Source organism: Thermobia domestica, chromosome 16, assembly GCF_964235325.1.
Source record: "Thermobia domestica chromosome 16, izTheDome1.hap1.1, whole genome shotgun sequence".
Taxonomy (NCBI): Eukaryota; Metazoa; Arthropoda; class Insecta; order Zygentoma; family Lepismatidae; genus Thermobia; species Thermobia domestica.
In genome coordinates this window covers 54,229,817-54,257,812 of record NC_137469.1, presented here as the reverse complement: position 1 = coordinate 54,257,812, position 27,996 = coordinate 54,229,817, and the positions used below count along the sequence as shown (strand labels likewise).

General features: G+C 34.8%; 1 long non-coding RNA gene across 2 annotated transcripts in view; it reads right to left on the bottom strand.

Annotated features, from left to right (window-relative positions):
* The window catches only part of LOC145673058 (uncharacterized), a 290,475-nt gene that overhangs the window by 166,281 nt on the left and 96,198 nt on the right, over nucleotides 1-27,996 (bottom strand). The window contains exons 4-5 of one of the 2 annotated variants that reach the window (XR_014128713.1): nucleotides 23,536-23,634; nucleotides 3,874-3,904 (exon numbers count right to left, since the gene is read on the bottom strand). This is a non-coding gene — a long non-coding RNA (uncharacterized LOC145673058). The remainder of the gene's footprint in view (nucleotides 1-3,873; nucleotides 3,905-23,535; nucleotides 23,635-27,996) is intronic. The other variant, XR_014128712.1, reaches the window with a different exon arrangement.

Here is a 27,996-nt window from a genome sequence, read left to right as displayed (position 1 = left end):
TAAAATTAAGATGGGCAGAAAGCGCAGCTCTCATCGGTAATACGTGCCCTGAATATAGAGTCCTAGTTGGGAATCCTAGAAGAAGAGAGTTTTCTTTAGAACTACAAGAAGGTGGAAGAATAGTATAAAGCAAGATCTTACGAGGAGGTGAACAGAATGTTTATCAGATCCGGAAAGATGGAGCTCACTCGTAGGTTCAGGCACACTGTTCTCAAAAACATTCTCTTTCAATAATCTCAGTTAGATTTACATTATTTCAGGATCATCCTTGTTCGAGAAACGATTATCTTTATTGATTTGGGAAAGGCTTACAACAGAACACCATGTATGGAGATGCTGATACTGGAGTATGGAGATGCTGAGGGAGAAAGGAGTGCCAGAGAAATAGTGAGAATAATCAATAATATGTACACAGGAATTACGATCAAAGTAAGAAGTAGAGTAGGATTAAAACTTATAGATGTTAAGGAACCGTGTAAGGAAGTAAATCTCTGTTATGGTCGGATTTATGCTAAGGCTTAACTGTAAGCCCGCACCTCTTCAACGTTATCATGGATCCTATAACTGAAATATATATAGGATGAAGTACCTTGTATGATGATTTCCTATGATATTATACTATGATATGTAAATAGGGAAGAAGTTGAAAAGACAGTAAAGAGACGGATGTAGTCTTTGGTTGACAAAGGTCTTAAAATTAGTAGCAAGAAAATATGATATCTCGAGTTCAACGGAGAAGCAAGTAGGGAAGTAAGACTACAAGAACGACTGAACGAAATGAAAGGAATTAAATATTTACGCTCATCTTTTTACCAGGAATGGTGACTTTGGCATGAAAAGTGAAAGTAACACACAGAATGCAAGGGGGATGGCAAAATTGGAAGAAAATATTGTGGGTGCTGTGTGATGTAAAAAAACGGTGAGAATAACAATAAAAAAATAACGGAATTATTTGCAAAATGCTTAGGCCACCAATGATATACGGAGCAAGAAGATGGCCAGTAAAGAGAATAGGATTGTATGTTACTGAAATGAGATTGTTGCGCTAAATATGTTGGATAACATGAAAAAATAGAGTGAAAAATCAGAGAGTAAGGAAAACAACAAGGTTGTAGTGATATATAAGAAGATTCAAGAAAAAAAGATATTGTAGTGGTATGGTCATGTAACGAGCACGACAAATGACTATGTGATCAGAAGGGTGATAGCAATGGAAATGGATGGGAAGAGAGGTAAAGAGACACCAAGGAGGAAATGAATGGATATTGTTAAGAATAACTAAAGAAAGAATGGTCTAACAGGGGAAGAATTCTGGGATAGAGCTTTATGTAGAGGACTTATCAGAAACACCGACTCCATGTTAAGGAGGAAAAGACAAAGAAAAAGATGACTCGTTCAAACTTTTTATCACCAATAAGGCTTGTATTGGCTCAATCTCTGCTCAATTATTTCATTGAGCTCAAGCTGACTATCCTCGGAGTGACTCGCACTTACCATAGTTTGAGTCCACCATCTATGTCGAGTCTTGCACTTGTTAGTATTCAGATTGTACTACATTATCCAACTATAGTTCATATGCTTACGTGCTTCTGATTAGCTATTGGGCTCTAGTCCGATTGATCCCGTGAGTTTTAACATTTTCTGCGAATCCAATCATTCATTTGTCATCATTAACGATAAGCCGATGTTCGGATTAGAATAATAGGTTGTAGGATCGACTTGAGAACTGTTTCAGCGGTGACGAACTTCTGTATGTTTTAAACAACAGATTCAGCTAGTGTAGTTAAGTTCAATGTTCATAAAGAAATAACCTTAATTTTGTAGTACTTCAGGCGAATTTAACTCATTACATAAATGGTTGATCTTTATTTTATGATCACACTATGGCAAGTTACACTCAATGTATACCGTGTATATTAAGTAACTGACGCTTGAATGAGGAGAAACGCTGGGAACTATTAATTAATATATGAGTTTGAGCGTTACACCATATGAATGTGTAATATCTGCTTCATGACTTGATTATTAAGAAGATGTAAACCGTCTCTCTGGGGAAAGAAAATGTGAGAAGACAGCGCTAACGCAAATCTTTAATGATGATGCTCACTTCCATTTTATCCCCAAGCACCCACCACATGAATCTGCCTTTACCCTCTAAACATATGGAATATGTCACACGCGAACACTAGCGAAGAGGGCTGTGTAGAATTAATTTTGCCAATCCACAAATTGCATACTTCTCCTCTGTTTCTTTCTCTCGCTTTCTCTTCTCTTCAGCTTTATAGACTCTATTCCCTTTTGCTCCTCTTCGTATGTTGACATTCACATTGATAATTATCTCATCATCACCAACGCTAAAGGCTAGAAACTACCTCTTTCAGTACACTCACATATGAGCCTTTCATGCAACCAATGGCATCTAGTGCAAGAACAGCAGAACTGACAAATAGTTTATACTCACTAGGATATAGAAAATCCATTTAAAAAAAAAAATCACAGAGTGAGCTGTAAGTACCTTGGCTTGCGTAATTTACTTATTTTTCATCGACTAGCGTAGTAACTACCTACGAGAACTCCATTTTCAGTATTCATTTTAAGACTTCCTAACTATGCTATGAGAAAGCATAACAAGTGTTACAGTCTGTCTGCTTGTCGACAGGTGTTACAGCAAAAAACCGGGGAGAGGTAACGAGAATCAATTTTCAAATATAAATTCAGTGTCTCAAAAATATTCTTCAACTCTAGCTCTAGAGTAGAAATCTATCATTTCCGGTTTCTATGTTAACTGCCAGGGAGTAAAAAATGATAAAAGATAGTGAGAAACGGTTTCTTTTATATGAATTTTAATATATCAAGAATAGACTCTTCTCTGCCATTACAACTCCACTAAAACCGGAAGTGATTCAAAATTCGCTGTAATTTCCGGTTTCAATATTTATCCGCATAGAGTAAAAACTTTAATAAGTAGGGAAAACAAATTTTTATATGAATTTAGAATCTCAAAACCACGATACTAATCAGTGGGCTGTAACCGGAAGTAAATATACAATTTCCGGTTTCAATTTTGATCGTCAGGAATAAAAACACAGTAAGTTATAGTGAAAAACTTTTCTTGTTATGGATTCAGCGTTTCATGTGAAATTGTAATCCCTCTAGTGAAACGGAACGTGGCAGAAATTTAAAATAAATTGCAGTTTTAATATTGGTTTCCAAAGGGTAGAAACGGCAACACAAAAATGAGAAACTGTAGAGGGAGGGTGTCGGAATAAGTTTACTGACACATGAATAGGTTTCATACCAGCTTTAATCCCTTTGTTGAAATCGGAAATTGTAAAAAAAAAGAAAAAGAAAAAAAAAGAAAAAAAGAAAAAGAAAAAATATAGTTTTTAGTTAATTACGATAACTTAGCGTTCTTTCACAATGTGAATGAAGCTAACTTGTTTAAGAGAAAAATAGTTCCACTCAAATTAACTCTTTTTTTCTTTTCTTTTATTTATTTATTTATTTATTTTTTTGAAAATATATGTTTTAGTTTCACAATGTTCCACTAATTTATTTAAGTGGAAAATATTTTCACTGCAAATTACACTGTTTCTTGAAAATATGTGTTTCATTTTAGCAAAGTAACGATGTGGAGATAACAATGTTCAACTAAATATACTACTGGCCATGAATATGAGAAAAACAATAGTTCATGTGTGACCACAGCAATGGGTACGCACTCAAACGATAAATAGAGCAGTATCTTGAATTAAATTTAGTGTCATCATCTTGTATTTACTTTCAATTTATATTTATAGGAATATAACAGCATTTATAGGAATATATATATAGCATCTATTGTGAGTTTTAAAGAAAATATATGAATCTTACCTTACTAATTTAGTTAGGCTATCTTCTCATCCTGAAAAATGAAAAAAAGGAATATCAAGTTAGTTTCTCATACTTATTTAGAGTATTCTAATATTCACATACTTTTAATATCTACTTTCATTATAAAGCGCTGTGCTGTCTTAACAGCATTATGGGCCCCTGAGTAAATCAGTGTGCTGAGACCTCTACAACAACCACTCACAGAAATAATATGTAAATGTTCTTACAGGCATGTGAGGTGTCACTATGGCACACATGACTGCAATACTACCTTAAAAATACTAAGTTAGAGACATCAGAATGTTCATTGCAGCATAAGAATATTACACCAAATATATTTTAGGGTTTAGTATAATTTCGACTGCTGTGTAATAGTATTTACTTATGACCACTCACTGAATGTACACAGATTAGCAAGGGACCCCAATATTCGTGGGGGTCCTTAGGCAAGTGCTGATCGTGTCCATGCGTTGAGACGGCCGTGATAAAACATGTGAATGAAGTTCACTGAATTCTTAAACATGTGTATGCATTTTAAAACATATTTTTATCCTGTATATAAAAAAAAATAATATTTTCACTCACCATTGCTGAAAGTTTACGGAATCTTCAGATGACTGTGTAATGTTCCAGTCAATGACGACTCTTGAAAGAAGTCATACGGTTTAAAATTACTTTTTTTGTCTCTAGACTCTAAAGGAAGATAGTTTAGAATATCTGTTATAATAATACTTGTATAAAACTTTTGAAGCTACAGGAAAGTCTCTTTCCTCCGCTTCTAGAGATAATTAAGTATACTTTTTTTTTTACCGGCGTGACTCTTGTAAACAGCTGGTGTTGATTTCATTATTGCTTTAAAGTATAGTACTTCTAAAACAAGGTTTCGCGAAAAAATCGCGAAAATTGTCGTGACCGGACAACGATGTGCATATTGATCTATTCCATCGTTACTCTTCATTTACGTCCTCAGATTGGGAACCGGAACATTATAAGAAATATGTACTTTTAACAATAATGATTCTAAAGTTACATAGGTGGAAAAATTTAATATTGGCAAACTCAACATTTGCAGATACGCCTTTATAAAATATTTTCAAATGAAACTTTAAAAACAAGGCGTTGCCGTGGTTGTATCTACCGAGGGCTCATTGTGATTTCTTTTCCGAAAGAATTTTTTTAAAAAAACGACAAGAGCTGTAAGTGAATGAATATTAGAATCACAATGAAATCATGCACGCCATCAGGAAATATTATAAGCGATAACAGGGAAATCACGCAACATAAGTTTCGCTCGTTTTACACATATATCCACATGTGTGTTTTGTGTAGGTGAATCACTTTTACTACAGTGCTTATAAACCGACTGGCGCCATTCATATCAGAAGGAGTTTTCGTTTTTTCTTTCTTGTTGTTGTTTTGTTTTGTTTCAAGCTAAGGCTTAATGTCTTGTAAGCAACTAGAACGAACCATACATTATCTAGAAATCTTCTTTCGAAAATTGTTCTATTATGCAAATATCATAACTAGGTCTTGTATGCAAACAACCTATGTTTCTTCCCCCATTTGAAGCGCTATGACAAAATTATCTCTAAACTAAAATGACTTAAGATATATTACATTTTTTATCCAATATACTTACTCTCTTTCCATATATAGTGTTTGTTCCGTTACCGCCTTGTTTACGGATTTATTTTAGCATATGTCATATTACATTAATGATGTGTCCATATCATACTTTTCCGATAATTTTTGCAACAGTTTTGCCACCTGCGAAAGAACTCCACTCACTCATTGCACCTATGACTATGCACTTGCATTTATTTTGTAAGTTATACGATTTACCATTTGACAGAATTAATCTCACTGGTTTATAACATAGTACTAACACGATTGCTATTACTTTCTCATGATTCGTTAGTTATTACTAGTGTCAATTACCCATTCGCCGGGTTAAAAGAAGAAAAATTTAGTAATATGTTCCGTTAATATGGATTATGGATTCTACATTAATATCGGTCATTTTTTTTATCATTTGTGTATATCTACCCCCTCCCTAAGTTTCGGGACTGAATTTGGATTTAAACGGTATCAGAAGTGTCGCTGTTCATCTCAGCGTACCCGAAAACTATGGATTCGGCACTAATATTGGTAATTTTCGATCATTTTTATATATCTTCCACTCCCCGCTATATTGAGGGATATTATTGGGTCTTTGGGCTAATCTTGTATAGAGAGCATGCAATATTCTGTATGATAATAGTTTTATAAATATTCTATCATGCCTTGTTTCCATTTTGTACTAATACACAATAACACACTGAGCAAGGCTATGTGATAATATGTAAAAAAAACACTATCACGTAACAGTTTCAACACAATAACTGTGTCTTCATCAGACTTCCACTCCTTCTGGCTGCTTGGGAGTTGGTCATCACTTATATACTCTCCGGAGATCAACTTTTAATTAGGCTCCGCCCCTTCATTAAAAAGTAACACTTGTGTGGCTTTCACTCACACTTTTTAGCTGCACACGTGTCCAATCAAAAGTTTACTTTATTCGCTGGATACACTTGGTCCTCTAATTATCCTTATTTTTCTTCTTAAGTTTTTCCTCTTTCTTTCTTCTTCCTTTTCATTTCTTCTCTTTTAAGCAGAATCTTCTCCCACTCTTTATTTATCGAGAATCCTGCATTCCAATTCATCACCTTGTCTCCTGCCTTCATAATCTCATTGGCTTCCTTCCATTTTCTCACCAAAGTTCTCCAAGGAAGGAGGAGAGTTTATTACATCCTGGTACCAAAAAGAGTGTGCAGCGGGAGTGTATTGCCACAAACGAACTGATGTAGATGAGGGTACAAAGAATTTCATAAAAAGCATGGAAGAAAGAATAGACCTAAACACAAATGAAGAACAGAGGAAAACAGATTTAAAAAAGTTCTGGACACAACTAAGAGAAAATGGATACAACGAAGAGGATAAGGTCACAAGAGAGAGAAAGAAATAGAAGGAAGACAAGAACAAAAAATGGTTTTAACAGAAAGCCTAGGCAAAGAAACAGAGAAGATAATTATAATGCTTCGGAAAGCAGGAATTAGGACGTACAGGAAAGGAGGAAGCAAAATAATTGAACTAGTCAGAAGAACCAAGAGAAAAGCAATAGCGGACAAAGATCAAAGGGGTGTAATATATAGAGTAGGATGCGCAGAGTGTAACAAAATTTACATAGGAGAAACAAAATAGAAAATGCAAGAAAGGATTAAACAGCACCAGAATGATGTAAGATTGAAAAGGGACAACAATGCGATATACAAGCATCAGAAAGAGGCAAACCACAGGATAGGGTGGGAAGGAGCAGAGGTCTAGAAGTAGAGAACAGAACTTTGGTGAGAAAATGGAAGGAAGCCAGGGAGAGTATCAAGACAGGAGACAAGGTGATGAATTGAAATGCAGGATTCTCGATAAAAGAGTGGGAGAAGATTCTGCTTAAAGAAGAAGTAATGAAAAGGAAGAAGAAAGAAAGAGGCAAATTTAAGAAGGAAAATAAGGATAATTAGAGGACCAAATGTATCCAGGGAATAAAGTAAACTTTTAATTGGACACGTGTGCAGCTAAAAAGTGTGAGTGAAAGCCACACAAGTGTTACTTTTTAAAGAAGGGGCGGAGCCTAATTAAAAGTTGATCTCCGGAGAGTATATAAGTGATGACCAATTCCCAAGCAGCCAGAAGGAGTGGAAGTCTGATGAAGACACAGTTATTGTGTTGAAACTGTTACGTGATACTGTTTTTTACATATTATCACAGCCTTGCTCAGTGTGTTATTGTGTATTAATAATAGTTTTGTAATTGGGAGAAAGTTCAAAATCCCGCTTACCATCAGGCACCTGCTCCCACAAAACATTACAATATATAAAGGACTTTCTGTCACCAAACTCCTTAAAAGTTGACAGAAAAGGTAATTTATAAACTATTTACGTTAAAGTGCAGGAATTATGTTACAACCAGCCTGTCATACAGTCTCATCTGTCATGATGCTAAAAGATGTCTTACGTAAATTTCCAAGGATTGATTAACAACTAAAAAGTATTTTGAAAGTTCAGCCCGAAAGTAAGTTCTGGACTATTTAACTCAAGTCCCAGAACTCTAAAGCAGTAGATCTAAAGCAGAAGTTTTCTTTTCTCTATGGGTCGTATCTTCGACAGTCGTATTGCATGATATTCTCAGAATTTTTATAACGATGTCGTTAGTGTTTCCAGTAATAACACTTTTAACGCATAAATATAAAGATATCAGATACCCTGACTTAGTTAGAACAGTCCTTTCTGTTTGGTCCTAGTCCCCTCTTGTTTCAGCTGAAGTTGGGACACGAAGAAACATATTTTTTCCTTAAACAGTTATTTAATTTTATACAGTCGTTGTAATTTTTTTCTTACAAACTTTATAAGCTTCGTTGCCAACACGTATAATCAAACACATATAATTTAAGTCAAACGTGTATAATTTAAATTAAACACGTATAATCAAACACTTATAATTTAAATCAAATATGTATAATTTAAGTCAAACGTGTATAATTTAAATCAAACACGTATAATCAAACACTTATAATTTAAATCAAACATGTATAATTTAAATCAAACGTGTATAATTTAAATCAAACATGTATAATTTAAATCAAACATTTATAATTTAAATCTAACGTGTAGAATTTAAATCAAGCACGCATAATCAAACACTTAGAATTTAAGTCAAACGTGTATAATTTAAATCAAACATGTATACTTTAAATCAAACCCCTATAATTTAAATCAAACATGTATAATTTAAATCAAACCCGTAGAACTTAAATTATTACATATTCATATTCTACTTAAAAGCATTAGTATTTTAAAAAAAATAGAAATACGATAAATATTTTATGTTGTTACAATAGTCAAACTGGAAAACGTTGTATATTATATTTATTTACGATATCTCAACAACAATTCTGAGCGTGGCGGAAACAATAGCCCTAATGGTGATGTCCCCATCAACCTATAGGCTAAAATTCATTCATTCATTCAATACTTCTGAGAGTTGAATAAAAACTGCAACAAGTAGAAAGCTTCTTTCCAGACCTGATGAGCTAGCATAGCAGGATGGAAAGCGTTAGTTGAGTGCTAGAATTGGAGATACCACAAAACTCAACGTCATGGCATGGCAACAATTGTCTCAAATCCTAGCCATCTGATAATGCATGTCTTTTTGTATAGTGCTCTTAAAGTAACTTCAAAAAATAGCTGGAATGTACAGCACACTACTTTGCAGGACCGAAGTCAATGATGAAAGTCTATACAGAGTGGATTTTCCAGATTTATATTTAATAAGATACACCAACAGCTGTTGGATAAGTAAATGGATAAGTATTAGGTTCAAAATGGAATAATAATCATAATAATAATAATAATAATAATAAATTAATAGACGTGTCCAAATGTTGCTGTCACATAGGAATATGTTCCAACATGACAATGATGTGTCTCAACTAAGTTCCAGTGCATTCCTTCGCACTTTAAGCCTGGTTCTTGTAGCCCAATTTTCACGCTAAAATAAACTGCCAATAATCGCCATGTGTTCTTAACTTCCCATCATTTGGTTGGAAAAAGTTTCAGGAACATACTTCAATTTCAAGTTCAGAAATTTAGGTAACTTCACATAAACTTACATAAGAATTAACATGGAATCAGTACAACCCTTATTTAATGACCAAAAATGTTAGCAAAATAATATGCGTTATACACGTCAAAATACGGAAATTATGACTTTATTATACTTGCGTATGTGAATAAATCTCTCTTCGACATGAGACACTCGGATTTTTTGAAGCTTCAAGAAAACACTCACTTCACAAGAGTGCAAACTGTTGTAAGTATAGAATATAGTAACGTACTAGTAGTATTGATTTCACGTTTTCAGCACTCGATGTGAATTAAAGAAAGTATGATTTTTTAAATGCACATTACTGCTGGAAATTGCTTCTGAAAATACACGTTCCGTAACCTCTCTGTCGTCTTTTACAGGATATTTTTTCTTCAGAAAAAAAGAAAAAGAAAACCGTATAAGAGCGTAGAGAAACATTGGTTTTCTCTTTTGCTCCCGGCTAGAGTTTCAATCTGGGTAGAGAATAGCGAGTGACTCGCTAACCAGTCTACCCAACGTTTTTGTTCTCTGTGTCTTTACTAACAGAGACTCGCACCCCACTAAGTAATAGAGTCTTACTCCCCCCTGTTTATAGACGCAGAGTATCTTTCAATGTTTCTGTGCCACTGCGTGAAACCACCTCCATTAGTGGAGCTCTAGAAGTGTTATATATATATATATATATATATATATATATATATATATATATATATATATATGCACTTTTGTATGTTACTGTGAGGTGTGGGTGGGCAAGAAGAAGGGGATAAAATGTGAAATGAAGAGAAAAAAGAAAGGCAGATATAAAATAAGGGTTAAAAGGGGTAAAAAAGGTAGAGAAACAAAGGAAATTACATATACTCACAAAAACAGAAATGGATACGAAAGTGCGTTTTACGGAAGAATGTTTAGGAGGAAGTAAATTCTCAGAAAGCACTATGAATTATATATTTAAATACATTATTTATAAATACCAAATATTGTGTAACATTAGATTAAGATTAGGTACTAGAATTCTGGATTATCGGCAACTACAGCCATGTTCACTTGTCACATTTGAGAGCTGATGTCCCTCGGCGATCACACTACATGGGAAATTGAAGAAGTGGAAAATGGAAATGAAAAAGGAAGAGACCTAAGACCATTACGTTAGTTACTATCTCGTTATTAAGCTGGTGTGAATTAGGAAAACCTAGGAAAGTGTTACTCAGGATGGCTGATCTGGAAAAACTTTTACACTTTTCGACCGAGTGTTCCCACCGAAAGTCGAACCTGGCACTGCTTTCATCAAAGATAAGAGCGTTATCATCTACGCTACTGGGGTCACATGTATCGTTAGAGAACGTAATGGGAACAAGAAACATTTTGCCAAAGTTGTTTGGTAAAACACACTAAACAGTAACTTTTTTTATGTAAATTCAGATGTACCCACCCATCCCTTCTGGAAGTTCTTGACCCAACCTCGTACATTTTCCTAACATGCACCTACAAAAAGTACTCTCTAGTTTTAACCTTTCAAATGCATCTGTCTTTCAATAACCCTTGACGTCTTAGGATACAGCCTTAATTACAGCCTCAATCTTTTATATTGTACGAATTTGTAAATTATTCATGCAGGTAAATATTTATTATTTATAATCGTGATAAATATATACTATTGTAATTCAGATAAATATATACTATTGTAATGCAGGTAAACATATACTACTGTAATACAAATAATTATCTACTATTGTAATCGTGGTATATATCTGTTATTGTAATCGTGGTAATATATGCTATTTTAATGCAGGAAAATATATACTACTGTAATGCAGGTAAATATCTACTATTGTAATCGTGGTAAATATCTATTATTGTAATCGTGGTCAACATATACTATTGTAAAGCAGGTAAATAACTGTTATTGTAATGCAGATAAATATCTACTATTTTAATCGTAGTAAATATCTATTATTGTAATCGTGGTAAATATATACTATTGTAATTCAGATAAATATATACTATTGTAATGCAGGTAAATATATACTACTGTAATACAAATAATTATCTACTATTGTAATCGTGGTATATATCTGTTATTGTAATCGTGGTAATATATGCTATTTTAATGCAGGAAAATATATACTACTGTAATGCAGGTAAATATCTACTATTGTAATCGTGGTAAATATCTATTATTGTAATCGTGGTAAGTATATACTATTGTAATGCAGGTAAATATATACTATTGTAATCGTGGTAAATATCTATTATTGTAATCGTGATAAATATATACTATTGTAATGCAGGCAAATATATACTATTGTCATGCAAATAAATATCTACTATTGTAATCGTGATAAATATCTATTATTGTAATCATGTTAAATATCTACTATTGAAATGCAGGTAAATATCTACTATTGGGATGGTGGAAAATATTTATTATTGCAATCGTGGGTAAGATATACTATTGTAATGCAGGTAAATATCTATTATTGTAATCGTGGTAAATATATAGTACTGTAATGCAGGTAAATAACTATTAATGTAATGCAGGTAAATATCTTCTATTTTAATGCAGGTAAATATCTACTATTGTAATGCAGGTAAATATCTGCTATCTAAATATTTCGGTTACACTAGAAGAATACAGTCGGAGGTCGAATATATTCTTCAGTCGCCTAATCGATTCCAAAAACAGTTTATCATTATCTTTTATCGTTTTTGTTCTATTAAATTCAATTTAAAAAACAGAAGTAGTAGCAAATGTCTATCACTTCGGTTTTAGAATAGTAGAGAGATGCCGGGGAAGATATCTTCTTCTCAAAAGGCTGAATCGATTGAAAAAACACTGTACTAGCTATATTTTACCATTTTTGTTCAATGGTTATCAATGTAGAAACTAGAAATTGTTCATTCTCACTATTGATTAGAACAGTGGTTCTCAACCTAATTCCTATTACGGCTCCCATTTTATCACATTCTCTTGCTAGCGACCCCCTTGTAATTTCTGGTTTGTAATAAGCTTGTGTGGGGATTTTTAATATACCTATTGCGGAGATCTCACGATATCCATCTATTTCTATAATAGTGGAATCCGTTTCTTTTATATAGTGAAATGCAGTAAGTTCACTAACAGCGAATGGATTAAAACAAAATTTTATCGGTCAGTTCATTCATAATACAAATATCGAATCCGATTCATCATACTGGTTCAAAATGGAGGCCGTGTGAAAATTTTAAAACTTCGTAACTCCCTTAATTTTGGGCCATATGATAAAAAAATAAAGTAATTTCTAATTTTGTTTTTTTTAAAACTTGAACAGTTCTTTAAAAAAATGTTATTGTGCATTTTAAATGACTTGATAATGTGCGTCACGAAGATTGAACTAAACACTGCCGCACTAATAAAATTACACCATGCTCAGGTATCTCATTAGCTTTCAATTTTAATTGTATTTCATTATGCAATTATACTCGATTTGTATTTTTCTGGTATTTCAATATGCAGTTCTCATTAGTTTCATATCGTACCTCTTTAATTCAAATTGATTTTTAGACAACTCTGCACCTGTTGAAAATGTTTAGTAGGCCTATTTTTTGTTGTTCTTAATAAAAAATATATCTATCAGAACAAAATTCAAAATAGTATTTAAAATATTTTCGCCAATAGATTTTAATTATATTTATCTCTTCCGCTTATCTTCGCGACCCCATGAAACCTTCTCGCGATCCTCCTAGGGGTCGCGGCCCCAGGTTGAGAAACCCTGGGTTAGAATATAGGTTGAATGTATAAGATGTAAACTATTCTTGGTACAATGAATCGATGCCAAATAGAAAAAGAAAGAAAACTAAACACTTTTCGATATCTCTTAATGCATTTGCTTCTGATTGTTGACAAACAGACGGACAGTTGGTCAGACATAGCCACTCTATAAACCTTCAAATATTTATGCGTAAAATAGCCTGGAAGTCTTCAAGTAGGTTATGGAATAGATATGAACGTAATACATCGTGAAGTTTGCAACCATACATTACAATTATGTCGTGTGGGTTGCCTGCCATTCCAGGGAGTTTGTGAAGTTTATCATATAAACAGAATATTAAGGCATTAAAAACATGGAAAATATACCGGCAAATTGTACAGTCAGGAACAATATTAAGTATAGGTTGCAGCTATAATTTCTTATACCTCCAACCCATGCTTAATATTGTTTCTGACTGTACTAACAATTCAAGAAACAGGCATTATCTAACCCGAGATAATGACATGCAAAACTAAAATTATGAATACTGTCCATGTAATCTAGAAATATTTGATCACTGCTTGAATACAACTTGTTTCTTATAATATGGAAAAATTAACTTTTCTTTCTCGTACACATGTAATAATAAGTAATTTTTGTACATCTTATCATTTCGTACAATAGTCAAATTGTTTCCACTAAGTTTTGGAGAAAACACCAAACAATCTCCATCTGGTAGGAAAATCACGGTATTTTCAAGTCAGTCGGCAAAGAGTGGAGGAGTTATTTGTCCTAACTTGCTTTACGAGTAACAAAAGCTAAAAGATAAAATGTCAGACCTCAGAAAAGAGTTGTTTAACTCAATTAAATTTATCCAACTTCATGATAAATGTGAAATGTCAGACTCATAATTTTATGGCTAAAGAATTTACTTAACATAAAAATATTCTTTAAATAAATTAATTAATAAATAAAATCACGACCTTAGAAAAAGTTTTGGTATACCTTATATCTCTTACATTCTGGAATAATTAGTACTTTCTTTAAAATGATTCGTGCCATTTGGATAATTCATTTTTACTTCAAAAGAGATAGAACCTCACAGTACACTGACAAATGGAATTTTAAATATTTTCGTAGAGTCGTAAGTATGTCTTACTGTTTTGCCGAATTCCTTAGGCTGACTAATTATCACACATTTAAGCAGTCGGCAACCTCCATTAAAGAAGCTATAGAAGCCTACGTTATAGCCTTCTATCAGAAGACTTTGAACACCACATTTCAGCTGATAAACGCTTAGTTACATGTATACCGGTAACATGTTAGTAGAAATCTTTTTCGAGGTATGACCAGTACTACAGCTTCTTTGGAGAAGCGACCAATACCATTGCTTCTCCAGAGGAGCAACGAGAACTATTGCTTCTCTGGGGAAGCAACGAGTACTACTGCTTCTCCAGAGGAACTACGAGTACTAGTGCTACCCTGGAGAAATTACGAGTACTACTACTTCTCTTTAGGAGCTACGAGAACTTATGTGGAGAAGCAACGAGAATCCTGCTTCCCTGGAGAAACTACAAGTACTACTGATGCTCTAGAGGAACTACGAGTAGTACTGCTTCCCTGGAGAAACTACGAATACTATTGGTTCTCTGGAGGAACTACGAATACTATTGGTTCTCTGGAGAAACCACGAATACTATTGGTTCTCTGGAGAAACTACGAATACTATTGGTTCTTTGGAGAAACTACAAACACTATTGGTTCTCTGGAGAAACTACCAATACTATTGGTTCTCTGGAGGAGCTACAAGTACTACTGGTTATGTAGAGTAACAACGAGTACCGTGCATCTCTGGAGGAGTGAAACGAACATGATATATCGGTAACATGTGCAATATGGCTCATCTTCACCTTGATCGTCATGGTCTGGCGAACAGATAGACAGTCTGGATGACGTGTGAACTTTCAGTACACATAAACATAAAGAAGGGCTACATCCAACGCTGATTTGTTACGGTACAACAAAATACAGAGGCTCTCATTGCAATACGTAAAAGCTTGTCATCAACCGATTTATCAACATTAAAAATGTTTTAAATTCTGAAATTGTATCATTTCTCTATAATCATACAGTAAATATGTGGTATAAATTTCATTCCACTCACTCATGTCTTTCTTGAAACTGAAATTTTCACAAACAGCTGTGTATTTACAAAACAAATTTTAAAAAAGTGTTTTATATTGATCTTCCGCTAAAGTTGAGGCCTGTTTAATTAAGGATACTCTGCAGGAAACGCAATCACAGTTCGGAATGATTTAGTCCATTTTATTGTGTTTGCCATGCAAACATTGCAATGATATGGTTATTATGCGTATTACAGAATCACTTGTCAAACCCATATGCTGAAGTGTCGATTAGAATACTAAAGGTGTAATTGACTGGTTTATTGTGCTGTTATGCACTGTGGAGGAAGATAAATCCATTTAACCGTGAAATCTGAATGCACGAGTGTGCTAGAGAGCTGGATGGGAGGATAGTATAACGTCCACACACATGTTTAAAAATATATATCTGAAGCTTTCTTATACTGTCTCCATAACGAAAAGCGTATTTTATAGGGTCTTTGGACCACAAGCTTTGTCCATAATTATCGTATTTTACAGAACAGGAACAAAAACTCTTTACCTTGGTAGAGCATATCGCCTCCGGTATGTGGGGTCTCTGGTTTGAAAAAATGAAATGAAATCTTTGAATTTTACGTCCCACGGTTATGCCACGGTTAGGCTAAAGGAGACGGTGATGGTGAGAGATGAGTGAAATGGTGGAATGAAAAAAGTGGGAGGAAACGGGAGAACCCCGAGAAAACCCAAGAGCACGGTGTTTGTCCCCTACAAAGTCCACACGGCGCGAGCTGGGATCAACCAGGGACCCCAAGCACCGGAGGTGAACGCTCTACCACTGAGACACCGTGCCCCCAGGGTCTCTGGTTTGATCCTAGTTCGTACGAAACGGGCTTTTTGGTGAACAAACACCTTGTGCGTGTTTTTCCGGACTTTTCCCCTTTCCTCTCACTTTTTCATTTCATTGTTTCGTTTATTATCATCATCATCTTCTGTAGCTTCTATTCATAATCATGTGACGTTGCTTTTACAAAAATAATAATAACAAATTACATAAGTCTTCATTTTAAGTGGCCTCAGAATATCGACCGCAAAAACAATATCTCCTGTAAGTTACGGTTGTTCTTGTTTAACTCAAACCTCGGGATTAAATTACCTTTAGTTATACATACAAAGTTATTTTCAGGACACTCTCGTGACTATACGAGTAGTGTACGCGGGAGATCCAGGATGGATTCCTGGTATTATCTCATATAGTTCGGATCCCACGTTAAGCTGTAGGCGCAAGTCTCATATAGCCTCTTTGCTGAAAGTCACGCTAAATTTCAAACAATAAAGCCATTCAGTTAATTTCAATTGAGCATTGCATGACGTAGGAGTATGATTTTTTGATCGGAAAATCACTTCTTTTATATATAGTATCATTACATGAACATACGCCCGAGCAGGCACTACATGATGCTTGTTTTCGGATGATACTTCCAACCATGAATTCCCATGATGCAATGTTTTGTTGAGAGGTTATGTTCTTGTTAGAGTGATTAGTTTAACAACAACAATAAAAAAATAATGTGAAAGAATATTATATGTTATTTTTCGAAATTACTAATATATAATGGTATAAAGTAACAATTTTGTGATAGCTGAATTTCTATTATATTGTAATTAATTGTATCGTAAATTTGTAAGAAAATATCAAATATCATAACTTAGCGTAAAATGCATATTAGCACATATTTAAGTATAAAATATTTTTACGGGGGAATCGGGTATTTCCATATATATTATTTAATAAGGTAATAAGATTTTGAATGAGGTTTTAAAATAGCAAGAATGTTGTAATACTGCATGAAGAGCACGAAATTAATTGCAATTAGATCGAAAGAAAAAATAGCCTACTACAAAGCCTAAGTAGGAGAAGTAATTTGATGGATTTGATTTGAGTTTGGTGTCTCCTTCAACAGCGAGGCTACATGAGACGTAGATCTGCAGTTTAACGTAGGATTCAAACCACGTGAGCTCGCTCCCGTAATCGAATCCGGGTCTCCTACGCCAAAGGGCTAGAACGCTATCCACATAGCCATAAGGGAAGCCTGGGAGAAGTAAAATAGGCAGAGAAATGAGAAATAAAATCCAATAGACGAATGCCAAAAGAAGACTTTAAAATAAGGAGGAAAATGAATTTTGTGGATTGTTAAATAAAAAGAGTTTTGGAAAAGCTTAACATTACACTTGAATTATTATACTTTAAGGGAAAGAATTCGAAATATTGGTAAGAAAACCAATTAAGAAAATTAGCTGGATGAAATTAAATCAATTAGAAAGTCGAGAAGGGAAGAAAATTATCGGTTAGTTTTTAAAAAGTTATAGAATGTTGTTCGATCGCCATTAGGGAAGAAAATATCTTCTTCGAAGTATAATGAAAGATATGTAAAACCTAAAGAAGGTAGAACAAAAACAAGACTGTAGTTAATATATCAGAGGTTTATGCTGCTCGAAAGGAGGTCTGAGTTCATTTATCCTATCGTTGCAAGATTTTCCTACCAAGCAAGTAAAACAAGGAGAGTTGGGGATTTTTTTCTTTCGTTTAAGGCGCAAACCGAAATATGGCAAGTGACTAGCGCACACGAACCTTTGGTGCAAGGTGTTCCGGATCTATTTGCCATGGGAAAGCCTTGAAAAATTTGAATATATTATGGTGATTGAAATTCCACCTTAAAATATAGATCCTCCTTGATGCTGAAAGGAGCGCTAAACTTCTAATCCAACCAACCAAAGAAATCGTGTAATTACAGCTTCTAGGCCAGTGGTTCATGCCGGATCTAGCTCGAGGCCGGGGGGGTCTAGAGCCCTCCAGCTTTTTCAGTAACAAAAATAATTAAAACTACTATTTATACATTTTTGAAAGTTTATAGTAAGCGTTGAATTATGCTTTATTGGAAACATTAGATATAGTTTCAGTTACAGTCAGTGGCGGCGATTGGACGTTAAAAGTGGGGGGGGGGCAAGACATGATCTGAATATTTGTATATCAATGTTAATATACAAATTTCCCTGGTTGAAACTATATATATTAATAGATCATTTCAGAAAAGTGGGGGGGCAACTGCCCCCCTTTGCCCCCCCCCTAATCGCCGCCCATGGTTACAGTTATTCTATTTTGCAATGTGTAAAACAATTCGTGAAGTCCACAATATCAATGTTCGACCAAGCCATAATATCCATCGGGAGAGAGTTGTGTTGAAAACTCCTGCAGGTCCCATGAAAAATTGTAAACTTATGATATAGTCTGGGCTCTGGCCGGATCCCCCAGTATTTACCTTCGAGATTCGCCACTGGTGTGGCACCCTCTTCTAGGCGTTAAGAACAATCAATAGGGGTTCAAGGTACTGACAGAAATTATCTGCGAAGATATTAATAAAACACCAATTGTAACGCCTAAATAAAATTTAGCTTCAGCAATTTCTACGTTACTGAAAACACAATATCAATAATAATAATAATAATAATAATAATAATAATAATAATAATAATAATAATAATACGTGAAGATTCTTGTTGAATACATCTATTGAAAAATATCTTATACATCAATGTAAATACACAAATAAACACAATACATTACCTATAAATAAAAAACTTACACAACTGACCCTATTTGTATTCGATTTTTCCTTCAGGTAGCAAAGGGCAAACAGCTAGCTCATGTTTTGGAGTACATTTTCTCCTGCCATGCTACCACCCTTCTTCATATGAAGGAAACGACGATGATAACAAACGTTTCTACATCGCATCCGCAAACATATAACCGAAAACACAAAGGAAATTGAGCCATCGTTATTCTATTTGTACACAAATAAAAATCTAACCGTGGAAATCAAAGCAAGGAAATAGGTAAAATAAAGATAGAAAATAAAGAAGAAGAAGAGAAATGATGAGTCTCTGTTTCGTTATTTGTTTTCTCTTTATATGCATATTAGTTTTCTTTACGAAAACAACGAATAATAAAAAAAAGCATCAGAAACGATTGTTTATTCAGTAGAGTAAGAGAAAATGAAACGAAATAGTTCTTTTTTTTATTTGTATGTTTGGTACACTGTTTTCATATTTTGTTTTGTTGAACTTCTGGTAGTTTTGCAATATTTATTCAAAGGCTGAAAGTAAAGGGCTTACAACAAATTGCATCATTTATAAAAGACGAATACAGTTCTGTTTCAATGTCTGCTTCAGAATGTATTTTAACTGTTGTGGCATTTGAATAGGTATCATTAATATACATTAAACTTTAAAAAACGTAGCAAAATACGTCCAAATAAAACGAACTAAATTCACCAATGCATTTATCATGTAATCTATGCCCGAAGTAATGCATTTCAATCTATCATTATTACGAAATAATATTTGGTTGGTTAAGCTTCGTCCACTAAGAGGCGATACCTTTGGTGAACTTGTCACAGCACTTTACCTACAGGACATCACGAAGTTTTTCCACCACAATTAGTCACACTATTCCTACTGGTTAGGTAAGCACGAAGAGTAACGCTCTTGTAATCCCAGAAATAGCTAAACAAGGTCTCTCGGCTCGTTCTGAGAGGTTCAAGTATCAATTTTAGCTGTCTTTTACATGTTAGTAAGTGCTTAAGAAAGGACACATGTTACCACAAAATGTTTTAGCCTCTTCATAGATCTCCTTGGCTTTCATCCCCTACTAGGTAGATGTAGGAACTTTATGCTAGATATTTCACTTTTAAATTTCGACACTTTCACTACTTCCAGTACCCATATCTTCAACAGTTTTGAGCCTAGAATCATAAAAGTTTATTAATTCCTCTTATGAACCATTTGGGTCATTCGGTACACAACACTCATCTAAATAATTACAATATTTCTATACATTGATCGACTTTCGAATGATGAAATGTGTTGTATTGCCCATATTAAATCTAATCTCTTAATATACTACTTTAATACGTTGATGAAGCTTTAATCGATTCAATTGTAGTAACGTACCTGTCGCTTACATTAAACTATTGAACTCAAGCGTGTATAAGCGGTTAATGTACGCTCCTTTGGCGTGGAAGACCCGAATTCGATTTCCGGTGGGAGCTTATATGGTTCGGATTCCACGTTAGCTGTAGGTCCACGTCTCAAATAGCCTTGGTGCTGAAACGGACGCTAAACCCAAAATCAAATTAAATCAAACATTGAACTATTGTACCATTAAAAAAGAGGTTCATGGACCCGAGATGTTCTGTACAATGAAAATTCTTTATGACCCGACTTAAATCAAACTTTTGAGCCCATTCTGGCTGTACCCACTCGTGATCTTTATTAATGTAGATAGCATTGTATTAATTCACAAATACATTTATAAAGGAAAGGAACTTTGTCCACATATGCTTTCTGTCCTATGTTTTATGTCTGTCGTCGGTCTATGTTTGAGAGACAAAAAAATCTCAAAACCTGCTTTGATGGATTACCATCAGGTTTTGAACATGATGTAGATGGTTAAAAGTTACGATTCGAGTTAATTCATGGAGGTGATGCACCCGCCGAAAGTGGTAGAAATAAATCATATTCGGTTTTAACATTGATCACTATAGAGCGAAAACAGTAATAGAGAGCGAGAAATTATTTCCTGGAGTTAATTATGTGCCCCAAGAATACAATTCATCACCATCTTTAACTCTTTACTAAGACCGGAAGGGATAGAAGTCCACTACAATTTCCGGTTTCTATATTTGATTTGCATAGAGCAAAAAACGATACGAGGACAAGCTATCTTTTAGAAACGATTTTGGATCCTATTTCAAGCTACAGGTTTGTGCCTGATATAAACTTCATTGCAGAAGCCTGTATGAAGTGTTAACTCCAAAGTAACGTGAAAACCAAAAGTGAATACCGTATACCTGTTCAAACGTATATTATAAATACACACGTATATAGTGAAAAGTGAATACAGAGTCAATCCATTCTAAGTGATCAAGCTCGTGCCGCTCGACCATCTCCAAAATTCTAATTTTTTCATGAATGTTTATCCTATATCAGGGTACTTCAAAACCACAATTAATTATGTTTTACAACATCCCATAGCGACACAGGGGGTGGCGCCATTTTGCGTTTTTTTTTCGATTTTAGGCGTTTATGTTGCTTTGAATATCTCAGCATGCATTGTCGCACCAAATTGAAAATTACTGTATGTCTCCAACTCGTGCAGAGCTAAAACTTTGATCTCTTAACATTTTTTGTTAAAACCACTTGAAGAGGGTGAAATCAGGGTCTGGAGTAGCAACATTTTTGGACATTGAAAACATGTTTGGAAAGAGGAAACAACTGACGTAGAGGTCTGAATTTGTGTGTGTACATGTAGTCCGGGAGCATAAGTTAATACACAAAACTTTACAGACCTGTAGCTGCTCCTAAAGGCCTGAATAAAATCGTAAAGTTGGGGAATTATGCCAAATTGACATATGTCACTGTCCAATGTCTCCAATGGGCCTGGATAAAAAATCTGAAATTTTGGAAATATGGTAAGCGCACCGGATTTCGACAGGTTAAGGACCTTTTTCAAAATCAATTGCCTATTGTGGCCATAATATTGGTCGGTGTTGGCCCATTTGTTTCCTTGAAATGTACAGTCTCTACTAATACTAAAAGTCACTTCAAGGCTCAAATGCTAATGTTAAATTTTTTTATGAAACTGGAACTCGCCAATGGAACCCGAATTCGACACACTTCACCTGGTTTCGACAGTTGCAGTATCTGAATTCGTCACCTTCAATTATATCCATATAAAACATTAAGTCGGCATTATTAGTAGTAGTAATCTCTTCTCAGCTTTAAATATTGTTTTATTATTATGCAGAAATTATCAGACGGGCAAAAGAACACAACTTAAATTTTCTGAACTGAGTTGTTACTTCAATGATCCTCAATTCGACATGCTGGAACCTGATTTCCATTCGAACTGAGGTTACAACTATCGGAGAATTATGCAACAAATAGCTTTATGAAAGACTTTGAACATACTTGTACGTTTAGATATTCAGTTAAAATTATATTTGCACTACTGAGCATGAATTCGACAACCTTGTCGAAATCCAGTTCACGTTACAAATAAAGGCTCGTGTTTTCGACAACCCCCCGTTCATGTTATATCACAACCTTTGTCCTCACAGAAGAAAATAAAACGCACTGATTGAAACTCCTTTACAACATTAAAGTACTACTATTTGCTTGAATAAAACCTAACTTTAATAAAAGTCTTACGAAAATAATCTGCCGTCTTATGATTTGCTTAAGATTATGTGTTTTTTCGCGAAGAGTGTATCATACATACAACAATGTACTTCTTTTCTCCATACATATGACTCATATACTGTAACCGTGCTTTTGACAGGAGAAAAGATACTCTCATAATGTTGCCACTTCTATGCACGATCGCAGGGATGACATCTTACGCTTGTTTCACAACATTTAAGCACAGGTATGTCGAATTCGGGTACCTGTCGAATTCAGGTGCGCTTACCTTAGTTAGTCTTTTAATATACCATAACACACAACGAAGCACGTTTTGTGTTTTTGAGCAGAAGGGGGTCAAAGTATTAAGTAATGACGTCATACTCTATTAGGTGTTTTGTTCATAAAATCTTTTTTGGGCATTGAAAACATGTTTCGGAAAAGGAAACAACTGACGTAGAGGTCTGAATTTGTGTGTGGACGTACTCCGAGGAAATAAGTTAATACACAAAAAATTACAGACCTGTAGCTGCTCCCATAGGCCCAAAAAAATCGTAAAATTGGGGAATTATGCCAATTTAGCATATTTCACTGTCCAATATCTCCACTTGGCCTGGATTTAAAAAAATCTGAAATTTTGGGAATAGTTAGTCCTTTAGTATATCATAACACACAACAATGCGCGTTTCGTGTTTTTGAGCAGAAGGGGATCAAAGTATTAAGTAATGACGTTTACATTCCGCAGTCAGTGTTTACAGCGAGTAAATGTTCACTGACTTGAGGATGTAGATCAAACGAAAGGACAGCAGTCTTCTGCATGAGCTGACAGTTAAAACAAGAATAAACATGATTGAGTATCAATGATATAGCAAGCAGCAAGAGCAAGGAGTACTTACGGACTTTTTGTCAGGGGTGCATTTTGACTTTCCTCGCCTTCTGCTGATAGCGGCATTCTTCACCAGTGCTGCGGTGGGTGTGATAAGACAGTGTCACAACTAGAGGAAAGAAACGAGCTTGAGAGCCTAGACTGGGCTAACCATTTATCCTACTTTATTTTACTTCACAACAACAAATTTCCAGTAGATTTTAAGAACAAAACACCTCCTAGAATACTTTGACCCCATTCTGCTCAAAAACACACAACTCGCTTTGTAGTGTGTTATGGTATTCTAAAGGACTAACTATTCCCAAAATTTCAGATTTTTTATTATCCAGGCCCATTGGAGATATTGGACAGCGAAATGTGCTAAATTGGCATAATTCTCCAATTTTACGATTTTTTTTCAGGCCTTTGGGAGCAGCTAGAGGTTTGTAAATTTTTGTGTATTAACTTATGTCCCCGGACTACATGCACACACAAATTTAGGCCTGTAAGTCTGTTGTTTCCTCTTCCTAAACATGTCTTCAATGTCCAAAAATGTTGCTGCTGTAGACCCTGATTTCACCTCCTTCAAATGGTTTTAGGAAATGTTAAAGAGATCAAACTTTTAGCTCTGCACGAGTTGGAGATGTCCTGCAATTTTCAATTTCGTCGGACAAACACATGCTGAGATATTTAAAACAACATAAACGCCTAAAATCGAAAAAAAAACGCAAAATGGCGGCAACCGTTGCGTCGCCATGGGATATTATAAAAAATAATTAATTTTGGTTTTGAAGTACCCTCATATAGGATAAACATCCATGAAAAAAATAGATTTTTGGGGATGGTCGAGCGGCAATTTTTCTTTTTTCTCGACCACTTTGCATAGATTGACTTTACACAGAGTGCGTTCACATGTCCCATTTGATCATTATTATCAATAAACTAAAGTTCTTTAATTATGATGATTGTTCTCTTTAAATATCGAAGTAATGTGGAATTAAAACCTGTGAATTATTTCAATCCTGTAGTTTATTGGGCAAATGAACCTACGTGATAGCTCTTTTATTCTAGTCTCATATAAATGGTGTTACTAGTATATTATTCTTTTGTTTAAAGAAAAAAAAAAATGAGCAATCTGGAAGGATTCTTTGAAATCCTATTACAATCCACTAGACTTCATAAAGTCAATGTTTTCTCTCAGTTTAATTAATTTATCCTTTAAAATGGCCGTTTCCTCCTCTAAAATAGGTGGAAGCTGAACGATTGATTTATTTACATTCCCTTCCAGCATTCACCGTTCATTCTTTTTATTACATTTTTCTTTCTTTTCTTTTAGAAGAAAAAAAGGGAATCTCCCCCCAAAATTGCGTTAAATTACTTCCTATTGTAATGAAAACAATTAAGAAGTTTTTCGAGAGAAGTGAAGCGGTTACAAAATAATCATTACAAGCGACTAAATAACTGACTGCTGGTCTGGTCTGGTCAGAGCGCGCTGTTGTGCCAAGGTTCACTGCCTTTTCAGTTGTAAGCTAAATACGTTCCATTGTTTGCACTGTTATTACCTAACCACGTTGTGAATTAACCTTCCAATATGCAAACAATGCCTCCACGACAACATGTTGAGATCAGTGTTCGTTGTTGGTGCGAGCGGGATTGGAGGAGGGAGGGGTAAACAGAGTATGAAAGTGAACTTCCCTCCGGTTGGTTACCAAATCTATTACACTTGTTTATTTCTTTCCCTCCTTCCCTCCCCCTCTCTCTTTCTTACACACTTACTCTCCTCCCTCTCTCTCTCTAGATATCCTATATATGTATATGTAGACTGAAAATAAAATTCGTGCTAACTGCTAAAAATGGAAAACTTCGGTTTGATGTCAAAATATGGGCTATGAGTCTAACACTGCTGAGTTAAAATTGGGCGATCTAGTATTCACTATGGAAGTAGTTTAAATAATCGCCAGAAGAATGCGCGTGGGCCTATGTGTCACAAGTTCTGAAATAAAATCTGGGCGTTTTACTCAACATTTTGCCGCTTAGCACTGGTTTTACAGTCCGTCTATATACATAGATAAGCGCAAGAGGTCTATGCTGGACTTGTTAGTCCTGTTCAGAAATATTTCGGCAGTCAAATACACGTCATAAATGAAATCCGGAGTCTTGTAACTAGTATGAAGTTACTATTAGGATTACGCATGTTACAAACAATAAATAAACAGCAATGTCGAACAGATCGTCGGTCTTAAAACGTTCGGAATTCACTAATATTGAGGATACTAGAATTTCAATTTGGGATAGCATTAGAATTTCAGAAAAAATGAAACTTGGGACACGCGGAAATACATATAGGGTGGTCACGAAGTCCCGTTACCCCGTGATAAATGCTGATGTAAGATTTCCCGTTACCCCTTTAAAAATGCTAATGTAAGATTTCCCGATGCCCCTTTAAAATGCTAATGTAAGATTTTCCGTTGCCCCTTTAAAAATGCTAATGTAAGATTTTCCATTGTTTCAGATTATGTGAACGATGGCTGATACTTTCGCTTGCTGTATTGAAGAACATGTAATTGCAAGTTGTTGAATGCCATCGAGAGAAACCACTTGTGATAATGCGTTATGGAGGCTCAGAAAGGTCATCATTGTAGAAACCTTACGATACCATTGCCGAACTTGCTATGAAACAAGCTTTCACTCAAATTACACCTGTAATGCTCTGCAAAATGTCGCACAGAACCTGGCGGCGTATTATCATTTGTCATGAGAATGACGGTCGACAGACTGATATTTTGGACACTTAAAGTTTTCTATCTCAATAAAACTTCTCGAAAACTTGTTTTTATTGTCATTCAGTTCTTTCCGTGTAGTTATTTACGTACTTTTAGTGGTTTACGTTACTTATTTTCAGGGGAATCGGGACTTTGTGTTGTGGGCTCCCTGAGGAATAAACCATGGTTCAACTAGAGTTGTATTAAAGCAGAGTGAGGAGAAAACAGGTAAAACTGCGTCGACTACAAAATCCGAACGATATAATTACACAACATTTTGTTGAGATCAGACGGGAAACTTATAAAAAGTTTAGACGAAAGAAACGCCATTTTCTGAAAGCTAAAATTAATGAACTTGAAGATATAGTAAAAACAAAAACTTTTGGGACATATATAAAGGTATCAACGAATTTAAGAAAGGCTATCAACTCCGCGATTATATACTAAAGAAAGCCGAAGGAACAATTCTAACTGATATAGACTGCATCTTAAATAGATGGACAGATTTCTTTGACGATTTGCTTAAAACGTAGCCGAAAGGTAACGTTCGTGGAGAAAGTGTAATGCACACAGCAGAACCATATATTCCAGAGTCTAACCGAATAGAAGTAGAAATCGTTATAAAGAAATTAAAGAAACACTGATATCCGGTTGTAGACAAAATTCGGGCTGAGTTTATTCTAGCTTGTAGAAAAGAAACTGTGGAACTAGATACACAAACTTATTCTTCTCATCTGGAACAAGAATGGATTGCCACAAGAGTGGAAAGAATCAATTAATTGTTGTTCCAATCCTCAAGAAAGGCGACAAAACTGTTGTAATAATTATCGAGGCATTTCTCTTCTGTCAATATCTCATAAAAAGCTTCAAACATTCTATTAGCAAGATTGATCCCATACACAGATGAAATTATTGGAAATTATCAATGCGATTTAGGCGAAATCGATCAACTATCGACCAGATGTTTCCTATTCGAAAATAAATGGGAGGGTACCCGTACGTCAATTATTTAAACTTCGGGCGTTTAACCTCCGGGTTCTATAGACTATAGTGTTAGTTAATTAGTTGATGGGAATGCAGAAAGTATAAGACTACTAGTTTTTCTGTAGATATTAAACTGCAGGTAAAAATCTTTGCCATCCCCTCATATTGAAATATACAATATTTATTAATTGTATTATACCGCCATAACGATTTTATTTGAAATTGCACTCTAGTTAAGCCTCTGTAGACCGAGTAATTTGGCGCAATCCGATCATTTAAGCCTAACTCTGAGCAGGTAAGGCCTAATTGAATTGGGAAGGTTCACATACGTGGCTCTCTCTTAAGAGTATAGCTACTTTGTGGTAGTCAATGGATTGTATTTATACTGGATGCTGGCGTTATAGTCTCGGCAATCAGTGTAGACCAATGTAATGTTCCATTCATGAGACCACGTGGACAAGGACAAAAAAAAAACTATGCTTAGGGGGGCATTTTCCACTTTTGTTCCTCCCTTTATATTCTTTCTACGTAATTTGTTTTTCGTTTTGTGTCTAGGCTAAATAGGCCTGAGGTACGAATATTTGGTACCTACACTACACTACACTTCCACACACTACACTTTCCATTTTTGTATTAGGAGGGGGACCAATATCAACGTATTTACCTTGCATAGTGAGCTTGAAAACGAAAAGATCGAAGAAAATATTTCTACGATTAAAAGTAATCTCGATTTTGGTGTGTTATGG